Source organism: Eptesicus fuscus, chromosome 2 (assembly GCF_027574615.1).
Source record: "Eptesicus fuscus isolate TK198812 chromosome 2, DD_ASM_mEF_20220401, whole genome shotgun sequence".
NCBI lineage: Eukaryota > Metazoa > Chordata > Mammalia > Chiroptera > Vespertilionidae > Eptesicus > Eptesicus fuscus.
The window spans coordinates 19,743,760-19,756,977 of NC_072474.1; positions in this window are offsets into that span (position 1 = coordinate 19,743,760).

Sequence of the window (13,218 nt, forward strand, 5' to 3'; positions counted from 1 at the left end):
TAGTTCTGTTATTCTCAGGAGCTCTGGTTTTTATTGTGTGGCTTTTAGGAGCATATATGTCTCATTACAGCAGAGCCGACTGTAGTCAGCAGTGGCTTTAATTCGGTTTTCTTTGTGGGCAGTTGGAATGTAGACATTCATTTTCATTTTGGTTATTTAATTTCCTGGATTCACATTAGTCTCAGAAAATTGGTTACTGCTAATTCATAGAAGGATGAAAGTTGGTCTGAAGCATTAATCTTTAATTTTATTTTTTAAAATATATTTTTATTGATTTCAGAGAGGAAGGAAGAGGGAGAGAAAGATAGAAACATCAATGATGAGAGAGAATCATTGATTGGCTTCCTCCTGCATGCCCCCCACTGGGGATCGAGCCCGCAACCCAGGCATGTGCCCTTGACTGCAATCGAACCTGGGACTCTTCAGTCCGCAGGCCGACACTCTCTCCACCAAGCCAAACCAGCTTTTGGAAATAGTGACTAAGGGTTATATGCAAGAGATTGGGAACTATATATAAGTAAAAATGTACATAATGTCTAAATCTATAGAATGAAGTAAGACAGTGAAGTAAAGGCAAGGCCAAGAGGTTGAATATGGAGTTAAACTCTGGAGTTCTTACATCAGTGGACTCAGAAGGTCCTCAGCACCACTGCACGTGGCCTTTCTAGGAGTTTTAAATTAGCACACCCACTAGGGTAGATATAGTACAAAAGACACACAACAGCAAGTGTTGGTGAAGATGTGGAGGAATTAAAACCCTCAGACACTGTTGTTGGAAATGTAACATGGTGCAGTCACATTGGAAAATAGTCTGGCGCTTCCTCAGAGGGTTACACATAGGTTACCGTGACTCAGCTGCATTCCTGGAAGCCCGAGGAGAATCCATTTCCTGCCTTCCCCAGAGTTTGGAGGCTGCCTGCATTGTGGGCTTTTGGCTTGTTTCATCCTCAAAGCCAGAGTCTTCCATCTTCAAATATCTCTCTCCTTCTCTCTGACTCTGCTCCTCTCTTTGATTAAATTAGCTAGTGGTCTGTCTATTTTGTACATTTTTTCCGGAGAACCAGAATTTTGATTAATGGATTTGCTCTACCATTTTTCTGTTTTCAATTTTATTAAACTCCACATTTATCTTTGTTATATTTGTGTGCTTTCTTTTGGGTATATTTTTTTTTCTAGATTGAATTAGGAATCTAATTCATTTATGCTCCTTTATAATTTTACTTAATAAAGGTGTATAGGGCCATGATTTTTTTTTTCTGATCATTGCTTCTTATACATAGAAGTAACATGTTCTTTTTTAATATGTTTTTTTATTGATGTTAGAGAAAGAGGAAGGGAGAGGAATAGAGAGATAGAAACATCAATGAGAGAGAGACATCTCTCCTGCATGCCCCCCACTGGGGATCGAGCCTGCAACCTGGGCATGTGCCCTGACCAGGAATCAAACTGGGGTCCTCTTGGTTCATGGATTTGACGCTCAACCACTGACCTACACCAGCCAGGCAATATGTTCTTGATTTATAGCCTTCTCATTATCATTTTTCAGAAATTCTCTAATTTTTGTTTATATGTCCCTTTTAACCCAAGAGTTGTTTTTGTTTTATTTTAATTTCTAAGTGGAAGTGCCTTTTTGTTTTTAGTTTTGTTTTTAATTTCTAGCTTTATTGTACTGTGTGCAGAAACTGTTGGTAAAATTCACTTTTATGAAACTTATCAATGTTTTCTTTGTGTCCTAATATATGATCACTTTTCTGGAATGTTCATATGTAATTAAAACAAAGGTATATTCTATATTATCAGGGAGTGGGGTTTGATATACAGGTCCAGGCAAAAGTAGATTTATGGTTATAATACAAATAATACAATAATTAATAAATAATAACACAAGAATAAACTCTGTGTTTCGCATCCTCACAACTGTAAACCAACCCTTAGATATCAGAGGAGCCTAGGAATGAGGTTGCACCATTCACTCTAGCGATGGCGCCGACTGAGTGAACTGGGATCCACAATAACTGCATGCCCCAGTTTTTGTTTCATTGTTCAAGTTTGTATACGCTTGCACATGGACAAGAGACCCCACCGCCTGCACATGCTACCACTCAACTCTCAGCTTCACTCAGGGGTTACTCCACTGTCGGATCAAAGGCAAAGTTTTCACTCCCTTACTGCGGATGACCTACAATCCGAATTTTCCTATAGTCATTAGCATCATAAATCTGGCCAGTGTGTGTGATCTCCTGGGTTGGGGAAGTCAACTTGACTATATCACGGGGTGCCCAGATATGTAGCTAAACATTATTTCTAAGTGTGTCTGTGAGGGTGTTTCTGGATGCAATTAGCATTTGAATCAGTGGACTCAGTAAAGGAACTTGTCCTCTCCAATGTAGGTGAGCACTATCCAATCCAGTCTATTGAGGCTCTGATCAGAACAAAAAGACAAAAAAAGAAAAGAAAAAGGAAGAATTCAGCCCTTGCTGCCTGATCGCTTGAGCGGGGACATTGGTCTTCTCCTGTCCTAGGCACTCTGGGTTCTCAGTCCTTTGACCTCAGAATGAACCACACCTCTGGGTTTCCAGCTTGCAAACGGCAGGTAATGGGACTTCTCAACCTTCATAATTGTGTGAGCCAATTCCTTACATTAAATCTCTTCTCTATATCTATCCCATTGGTTCTGTTTCTCTGGAGTATCCTGACTAATACACCTGCTTTAATAGATCCCATAGGAAAAGCACCTGTGTATGCTAGTCCATACACAGAGTTCTTGCACACTTGGGATTATTTATCCATAGACTTGATACTTGAAGGATAACTTGGCTGAGTAATTTTCCTGGTTCATATTTTTTTTACTTAAATTTCTTGAGATTACTGTTCTACTGTTGCCACTGAAATTATTTCACCTTTTTGCCTGGAGGTCCTAAAGATTTCTTCTTTATATTTAGTCTCATGTCACTAGACCTCCAATGATCCCCTCCTGATATTCATGCCTTGGTTTGATCCTCCACCCTCAAGTGTGTAGGTTGGAACAGTGATTGCCTTCTAACAAATAGAATATGACAAAAATGATGAGATATCACTTCCAAGATTAGGTCACAAAAAGACTCTGGCTTTCATCTTCCTCACCCTCTCACACGCTGCTGGAATCCAGCTGTCATGTTGTGAGCTGACCTCTGCAGAGCCCACTTGGTGAGGAACTATATCGCTCACCAACAGGACCTTTAGCCTGCCCCAAGCCATGTGAGTTTCTGCCTTAGTTGAGCCTTGAAGTGGGACCCAGCGCTGACAACTTAATTGCAGTTTCATGAGAAACCCTTAGGCAGAGGCACCCAGCAAAGCTGCTCCTGGATTCCTGACCCACAGAAACTGAGATAATAATTGTTTGCTATTTTAAGCTGCTAAATTTGGGGCTAATCTGTTACACCACCATAGATAGCAAATACACTAGGATATCTCAGAGGTGATCATCCCAGGTTCATTTCGAGCATGCCTGGTTGTTCCTTTTAAAAAAATTGTGCGCCCTAGCCGGTGTTGCTAAGTGGTTAGAGCATAAGCCAGAAGAGTCCCGGATTCGATTCCCACTCAAGAGCATGTGCCTGGGTTTCCGGTTCACTCCCTGTCCCCTGGTTGGGGTGCATGTGGGAGACATCCAGTTGCTGTGTCTCTCTCACATTGATGTTTCTCTCTCTCTGTTCCTCTTTCCCTCCCTCCCTTCCACTCTCTCCGAAAAGCAATGGGGAAAATATCCTCTGGTGAGGATTTAAAAAAAATTGTGATAAAAACACACATAACAAAAAATTTACTGTCTTAACCATACAGTTCAGTACTATTAAGTACATTCACACTGTTATGCAACCAATCTTCTTTTATTTTACAGAACTGAAACTATCTATTAAACAACTCCCATATTCCACCTTCCTCAGCCCCTCGCAATATCCGTTTCACTTTCTGTCCCTATGAACATGACTACTCTGGGTTCTTCATATATGTGGAATCATAAAGTATTTGTGTGTGTGTGTGTGTGTGTGTGTGTGGCTTATTTCACTTAGCATGTCCTCATGTTCATTTCTCCCCAACCTCAGTTCCATCACCCCTTCCCCACACCCAATAATATCCTTTCCTAATTCTTCCTCCTAAATATCCTTCAAATTCATCCACTTCTTTTTACATCCACCACCTTGTTTAAGCTCCCAGCATCCATTCAGTCACTCAAGATAGACATCTGAGAACTTCCATTATTTCTCTCCTTCCTACCGCATTCCATCAACCTGCAGATGCTCCCGGCTCTTCTTTTTTTAAAAAAATTCTCACCTAAGGATATGTTTTTGGTGATTTTAGAAAGAGAGGAAGGGAGAGGGAGAGGGAAGGAGAGAGAGAGAGACAGAGAGACAGAGACAGAGAGAGAGAGAGAGAGAGAGAGAGAGAGAGAGAGAGAGGATGAATGAAACATTGATCAGTTGCCTCCCATCTGGGATAGGACCTGAAACCTGGTTTGTGCCCTGACCAGGAATCAAACCTTCAACCTTTCCGTGCAGGGGATGACATTCTATTCAATTGAGCCACACCAGCCAGGGCTCTTCTTTTAAAATCTCTCCTTCCACCAATTCTCCCTCTTTCCACTGCTACCGTTCTGATTCAAGCCACCATCGTCTCTCACTGAATGCCCTCTTGCTACAAGATAGTCTCCCCTTCCTAAAAGATAAGTCAAAACATGTCACTCGCATATATGAAACCCATCAATGGCTCCTGATGGTACTTAGAATAATATCCAAACTCTTCACCTGGCCTGCCAGGCCTTAAATCATCTTGCCTCTGCCTGTTTCTTAAATCTTATCTGCCCCTCTTCCAGTAGCTTCCTCCCCTCTAGCTATACCTGATTTTTATTTATTTTTAATTGAATTTATTGGGGTGACATTGGTTAATAAAATGGTATAAGTTTCAGGGGTACAAGTCTATAATACATCATCTGTATATTGTACTGTGTTCACCACTCATTTGTTTTTTGTGTGTTTTGTTTGTTTGTTTTCCTCAAAGAAGCCAAATTCTTCCCTTTGGGGCTTTTGCCCTTGCTCTTCCCACACCCTGAAATGCCCTTTCATGAGCTCTTTACACGACTCTTTCCTTCTCCTACTGAACATCCTATGAACTGGAGGTTCTTCCATTATTCTCTATGATCATGCTCTGTTTACTTTCGTTATAATCCATCTCACAATCTGTACTTCTTTATGTGTTGCCTGCTAATTTATGTTTTGTTTTCTGTATCTTCTCTGGTGTACGAAGAAGGCACAGGTGCTGTGGGTGCACACAGGAAAGCCACAGGAATGCCATCTCTTGGGGAGACAGAAAGCTGCCAAGAAGTGGTGCTATCTAGTTTGAAATCCAAAGGTTCATGTGCCAAAAAGGGGGACAGAATGGTGACTGAGAAGGAACTGTTCTGACAGAGAACAGTGGATAAAGAGGATGGAGACTACACAGCACATACAAGTGGTTTTGTGAGGCCAGGGTATAGATTTAGAGGCCAAGAATAAACATGAGGCTGGATAAGGTTGGTAGCACCCACTGTATACCTATATCTTAGAGTGATGGTATTTAGAACTTACTGCTTCGACACACCAATCGTTGTGATAGGAATTTATCCTACATAAATAGTGAAACTCGTGTGAAAGAATTCTGCACATTCACTGAAGTTTGTAGTGGCAAAAAATGAAAATTGAAATGTCAGGTAGAAAGGGAAGGTAAATAAATAAGAGTTTATCTTAAAAATAAGTCATGGTGCCCAACAGCACATAGAGGCTAACTCCATTTGTGAGATATATATCCTCACTTGTAGATATATGGAGAATCTTGAGGAGAAAACACAAGAAACCAGTTTTAGTGATTGCCTCTGGGAGCGGAAGTACATGACTTTGAGACAGAGGTGGGAGAGACACTTCCTCTAGATTATATGCCCTGTTGTATCTTTGGCAAATACAAAATAAATTCTAACTTTTTAAAAGAATGATGGTCTTGCCCTGACCGGTTTGGCTCAGTGGATAGAGCATCAGCCTGCGGACTGAAGGGTCCCAGGTTCGATTCCGGTCAGGGGGCATGTGCCTTGGTTGCGGGCAAATCCCCAGTGGGAGGTGTGCAGGAGGCAGCTGATCGGTGTTTCTCTCTCATCGATGTTTCTAACTCTCTATTCCTCTCTGTAAAAAATCAATAAAAAATCCTACCTAATAAAACAGTAATATGCAAATTGACCGTACCTTCTCTATACCCATAAGCCACGCCCACCAGCCAATCAGGAGCAAAGATACACATTAAACCAGCAAAGATGGCGGTGGGAGGGGGCAGCGCCCACTGCTGGTGGAATCCAAGCCATGATGGTAGACTGGGGCAGGCGGTTAGCGCCGGCAGCCACCTGCCCAGGTCTGCCATCATGGATCACGGACCAGGGCAGGCGGTGTGATCACAGATCACGGACCAGGGCAGGCAGCATGGGTTAGTGTCCGTAGCTGCCTGCCCAGGTCCATGATCACGGATCACGGACCAGGGCAGGCGGTGTGGGTTAGCGCCCGCAGCCGCCTGACCAGGTCCCCGACAGGGACTTGGAGTCTAGCATAACAAAAATAATATTCAGCAAAAGCAGGAGACAAGGTTTCATAAGTTCTCCCCCAGGTCACCACTGTTCTCTTATACATTTTAACTATCCCAGACTTTGCCTGATGGGATTTGATTTGAATTATGCCTGATAGAGATTACATGGCATGAATTGTAGGCTCATTCTTTTGGTGGTTGCCTGACTGAGAAAGGCCTTGGAATGAGAGAAGGCACTTTTATTTTCCTTTTTCATTCTATAGAGACTGAGGAATTACAGTTATATGAAGAAGTTAGTGATAGAATGAAAGTCTCATGCTGTAGTTTTTCTGTAAGTTTTATCATGTGGACTATCAAAAACTTGGTGGGATCCTTTTCAAGAGGTGTTACAAAAATTATGTTGGTAGACTGATGAACAAGAACAGAACCAGAAACAAGGAGGCATCGATTGGACTATCGGGCCTCAGAGGGAGGATAGGGGAGGGTGGGGGGAGGGGGGAGAGATCAACCAAAGGACTTGTATTTAAATAAATAAATAAATAAATAAATAAATAAATAAATAAATAAAAAATAAATAAAAGAATGATGGTCTTGAAATTGAGGGAAAAGCTTTTGACTTTCAACATTTTCTTTGTTGTCTCTTAGAGTACTCACTATCTCTTACTCTGGGGAGTCATTCCCTTAAAAAAAAAAAAAATAGCTCCTTGGAGTGAGGCTCCAAGGCAGGGGAGCTGGGAAGTGTGCTGGTTGGCCACTTCCGCCTACGTTCACTACAACCCCTCCCAAGGGGAGTATAGACAACTTGTTCTCAAGGTTTAAGGTTTGATTTCTTTGGGCCTCCCCTGGAGTGGGTAAGTAGCCAAATGTTTGCACTCCGAAGAGCACTCACAGAAAATAATGGGACAGATGTCCACAAAGTGGTCTAAGCACGAAATTCGCTCTTCTTTCTCATGGTAGCTGGGCTCCTAGATAGTGCCACCTGCATATTAAGCAGGCAGGGTAATGCCTGGCAGCTTTTAAGGCCCTGCGTTTATGGAGGAAGTTGTAGGTTCACCTGTAGTTGAATTTTTACTTCTGCATTTTCAACACCACTGAGCAGATTTCCTAAGCCTGGTGACACTGGGTGCTGATCGGGTGGGCCTTCTCCTGGCTGAATTAAATCACAAGTGCCAGTGATGGTGCCAGATGGAGATTCACTTTCTCATTGAGTGAATGTCAAGTCAGCATTGATAACTTTATTTGTAAAAAATAGCATGTCGAAGCTTTATGTCCCTCCACTTTTTTGTCATTTTCATTTCCTCACTTGTTTTCATTTATTCATTGTTCCCAGCCAGAATTCTCACCCAGGCAAAAACAGCTGAAACATGTGAATCCGATGTCACCCGCAGCCCCGATATTGGTGCAGGGAGCAGCCATAACCATGAGCGAAGGAAGGGAGAGGGCTGCATGGGCAGCAGAGGCTGTCAGAGAGGGTGTCCTAGACGCCTACAAAGCCAGCCTGAGACAGGAAACGCTGCCAAGAAACGAGATCTCTAGATAAGTGGAAAAGGCAGACCTCTAGGATTTGATTATACAGAATCTGCAACATAATCTCTCATTTAAAGAACTGTATTGAGCTCCTGTGTGTTGAGCCTTGTGTGAGCCACTGATGAGGTAAAAGAAATGAACCAGAGGTAATTGTAATATCGTGCCGGAACCAAAGGACTAACGGCAGGAGGAGGCATGGCCATCCCCTGGGGACCATGCGCTAAAGGTCGGGGCCTCTGTTCTCTGCTTGCTGCCTATAGGCAGATGCGTGTCTTCAGAGTACACCCTGCCCTTCTAAGTGGAAAGCTTCAAAGTTTTCTTCCGCTCCCCATCGTGAGAAGGGCACTGACTTTAAAATCATTTAGATCTGAGGTTGAATCGCAGCTCTGCAGCATGACCCTGGACAAGCTTCTGAGATTCCATTTATAGAAAGTGGATAATACACATGGTTTTTTTAGTTATTAACTGAAATAACAATATGTTATGCACTAGTTTTAGGACTTAGCACGTAGGAAGTGCATATGTTCCCCCAGATCATTCAGAACTGTGGGTATTCATCAGATATTCCTAATTTATTAATTAGAAGGAATCATTAAACCCATTTCCATACAATAATCTAACATCACAGATGCTTTCAAACTTCCTTTCTTATATGTTCACATGATGTCTCAGAGCAAGGTCAGCCATGCCTACTTTAATATGTCAGTGCAAGGTCAACATTTTGGGGTTATAATTTGATTGTAGGTACAACAAGTTAGGCTCCAAGAAAGTAGGAACAAATGGGATCAGATGGTGCCCTAGATGAAGTAATGCCTTTTCAGGCCATTATAGAAAGCAATAGGATGAAGAGAAGATTATGATTGTATAGAACTGGTGGGCCTACCTCAGAAGTCCAGGCTCTGGATTAAAGCAACAGGAAACACAGCAGGTAAAAAGGTCCAGCTGACTGCTCGCCCCACATACCAACCTTCCAATGAGAATTTTCTCCCAGGAAGATGACATGCAGACTCTCACCTCCAGGGACAGAAAAACAGCTTTGCAGTACCTGGTGTGCATATCTCTGATGGGTTTTCTGTTGGGACTGGAATTCCATCTGAAAGTGTCGTAACAACGTGTCAGACATAGTTTTCCTTCACCTTCACCTTGCCTCCTTGCTCAATATCTTCCTAAAGCCTTCCTCTCTGCCTAATGGCTTCCAGCCTGATTTCTCTGGACAGATAAACTGTGTGCAGACCCTCAGGCAAAGTATTCTTGCGAGGATCTTGGATGCAACTCAGAGAAAAGAAAAAAAAAAAGCTTTATTGGACCAGGAATTCAGGGAAAGCATGCTGATGAGTGTGTTCTCTGTCTGAAAGAGACATAGGGATGAGGAAGTAAGGGAAAGTCATTCCCAGCTTCTTGGATACTGTAAGTGATATATTACTAAATTAAAAACACACACATAATAATGGAAACTTCCTCAAAATGTGTTTAAAGAACAAAGAAAAAGTTTTAAGAGCATAAAAAAAAGATGTCTAAACCATCAACTTGTAAATATAATCAAGGTCAGAAAGAGAAATTCAACAACACAAATGCCAAAACCTTGGTTTTTTGCTTGTGGCTTGAATCAGCCAATTCTTCTTCCCTCCAGAGGGTCCCTTTCTCCAAGCCCCCAGCAGCCCACTGAGTAGAATCCCACTTAGCAAAGGTCAAACCCATCAACAAAGGTCAATGCTGTGGTAGCCCCTACTGCAATATTCCCCTGTCAAATTTTCAAGCATAGATTAGATAATAGCATGTTTCATAATCTAAAAGCAAGGCTAAAAAGGTAAGTAAGATAAATTCTTATTTTTGAAGAATAAAAGTTATCTGAAAACCAGAGTTCACAGAATGCTTTTGTTGAACCCTGCAATGATAAATGATCCCCAGGCACTGCAATATCCTAAAGGGCTTTATGACTCACCAAAGAATCACATAAATCATGGTTGGTTGGATTGGTCTGCGTGGTGTGAATGCTATTAAGGCCTTTGAACACTTTTTTGAAATTAAGTGGTTCATTTAGGGCATATTAATCAACTTAATCAGAATTCCCTCTTTCCCAATCATTGTGTGTGGGGGGGGGGAGGGGGGGGAGGCGGGCGGGGGGGATTACCACAAGAAAAAGCATTGACTGGCCTTTCTTTGTGATCCTAAAACCTTTCACTCGGTCCATCCAGTCAGCCATCCAAACAACAAATCTTCGCTGGCGTCTGCATCACATGCTGGGAGCTCTGCGGAGCCTGCATGTCCTCTATTCGGCCAGTACCTCCACCGACCCACCTGTCCTTTTCTCCCCTCAGTTCCTAATCACCTACTGTCTAGTCATTTGTGACAGAAGTTCTGAAATAAAGGCAGGTCTCATTTCCTCCAAATTTCAGGAAGTTACACAAATTTACTTTTACATACTTGAGTGAGACGTTTGCTCAAACGCACAACTTCCTATGAGAAATATTAAAGGCTTTAATGGAACAAAGTACCCATTTATGCCCTGCTTCTGGAAAGTCATGTTTTTATGGTGATTTCATGCTGGGAACCGAGGGCAGACATCACCTCACTTGACTGTCATGGGTTTCCCACACTCATCTCCTGGTACCTGCTCCTCAGTCGCTGCCGAGAGCCTCTTCCTGCGAGGCCGCTGAGATGATGGGCTTTTTCAAAAATCAGCTTACCAGAGAATCTCACCTTCTCCTCACAGTTTCCCAAATTAAGAAAAAGAATTCATTACGCATGAAATCTGAAATAATAATTACTTTCTAAGCAATTACTTAACCACTGTAACCCTGTAGATGGCAAACCCAGCCAAATGCCTCTTTTACATAGAACAATATTTTAACAAGGTGAAGTAAATTTCTTTTGATGAATACACTTCAGTAGCATTTTAAAATGCCTCTTTATTGGCAAATGGTTAAGAGTAAACTGCATAGATATTCACCCAGTTGCAAATTTTGTCTTCATTTTTTTTTTCTTTTAACTAAAAAGTGTCTGGAGTCCCTAACAGCAGCTGGTGCTGTCTTTCTTTAAATGATAATATTTTAATTTTTTTTTCTTTTGAAATCCAGCCCTCACTAAAAGAAGAATGTATTCACATTCATCTCTGCTTGCTTTGCCAGTGACTGTATGGCACTTGTCAGCACACGCTTACTTCGTTTTGTGTCTTCCTCCCCCAATTCTTAGTAAGTGTGGACTTGGAGAAACTGGTCAAGTTATGTTCAGCCATTTAAAAAATGTAAATGTCATCACAGGGCAAATAAATAACAATGCTACGTATGGAAAGAGCCATTAAACTACAGCTCAACTTATGCTCTCTTGCTTGGGGGGTGGCTGGAGGGGGCATGTGCTGGTGAGGCCACACCACTCCAGGAAAATCACCTTCTTATTTGTTTTCTGTATTTAGCTACAACAGAACTGTTTTGCAGGAAACATGAACTCTTTTTTTTAAAAAAAAATTTAAGTATGCATATTTTTAAATTATACTTAACATGCAACATTATATGAGTTTCAGGCATATAAAATAGTGATTCAACGTTTATATACCTTACTAAGTGATCACCCAGAGTAAGTCTAGTAACCATGCATCACCATACATAATTATTATGATATTAACGACTGTATCTCCTGTGTCATACATTACATCCCCATTTTCTGCCCACCCTCCCCATTTAATAATGATTTTTATTGATATGCACATCTCTGGATCTGACCTGACTCAGCCCATTGCACTGGGTGGGACTTGGAATAATCTGAAAAGAGTTTCTGTGTGGGGAGCTGATAGGTCATGATATTACTTTAGACATCTCTTCTGACTTTTTTGTGAAAGTCTTAATAAAGGCTCATAACATTCCTGAAAAAGGCAGTTTTCTCTGGTTTCCAGAGACAGCAAACAAGTCCCACAGAGGTGAAAGTTTTCTCTTGCATCACATAAGAATCCTGGGGCTGTGGTGAAGGTTAGAATTTGATATGTCTACTTCCTAGTTTTTAAATCTTGCTAGAGAACATGCTCCCTCCCTTTGGGCCAATAAGTCATATTAACCCAGGTATTGATGTTGCTATTTCAATCTAATCATAAAGGTCACTTTCAGTAATGATAAAAGGACACATTTGCATATATCACTCGCAGTCCATTGTCTTGTGAACACTGCCACGAGCTGAACAAAGGCTTCTTCCCTCAGCATAGTCACAGAAGACGTCAGAATTCTTATCTGTCTCAATGGTCCTGAATATATGGCTTGTGTCACAGTATAAAAATATAAGTCAGCTCAGGACAAGTTTGTGTTACTATAAATGCCACAGGAAGGGTGTGTGTGTGTGTGTGTGTGTGTGTGTGTGTGTGTGTTTCATCAAAGCCATTACTATAAGTAATCATTTTTCCATATGTTCCTCTCTAATTCCTCATTTTAAAGGGGGAGGGGAAACAGGATGACTCGTGTTGGCAGAAATGTGTGGAGTAAAGTGCAAATGTACATAGTGATTCTTATGAATTGCAAGGTTTGATTTGGTTTTGCTTTTTAGCAGCTTCTCACTGTTGACAGAAAACAACTCCTGACAGATGAGCCGATAAACATCACCGATAGACACCAGGAGCTTCTGAGTCTGTTCAGCTTTAGCTATGCTGAATGGAAGCGTCTGCGTCCTTCCTCTGAAGCCGGAACCACTGCACACTGAATGCATTTATCTTCCCTTCAGGCTTTCCTCACTCAGCATCTTTTCTAACATCTAGTTCCTACCAGTCTCCAGGCCTTGTGCTAACCTTCGGATTTGGGAAAGAACTGAATTGGCTGCTGCCACTGGAAACTTTTCTCCATGAATGCTTTTTATATGGTTTTGGCAGGCACGTATATACCAGCAGAGAGAGAAATCCCCCTGGCGAGAGAAAATAAAACCTTAACATAATTGTAATGGCCCTGAGTGGTGTTTTACATGCTATGCTTACTCAAGATTTATGTAAAAATCAACCCTGCAAAAGAGGTTTGTAAAAAGCCTTTCAAGCTACCAAAATTTAAATAGTTAACAGCCTGGTACAAACTGGCATCTTCCAGCAGTCAAAGGCCTCGCAGGCCTGGTCTAATTTCAACAAATAACTTTTCCTTTACTTTACAAATA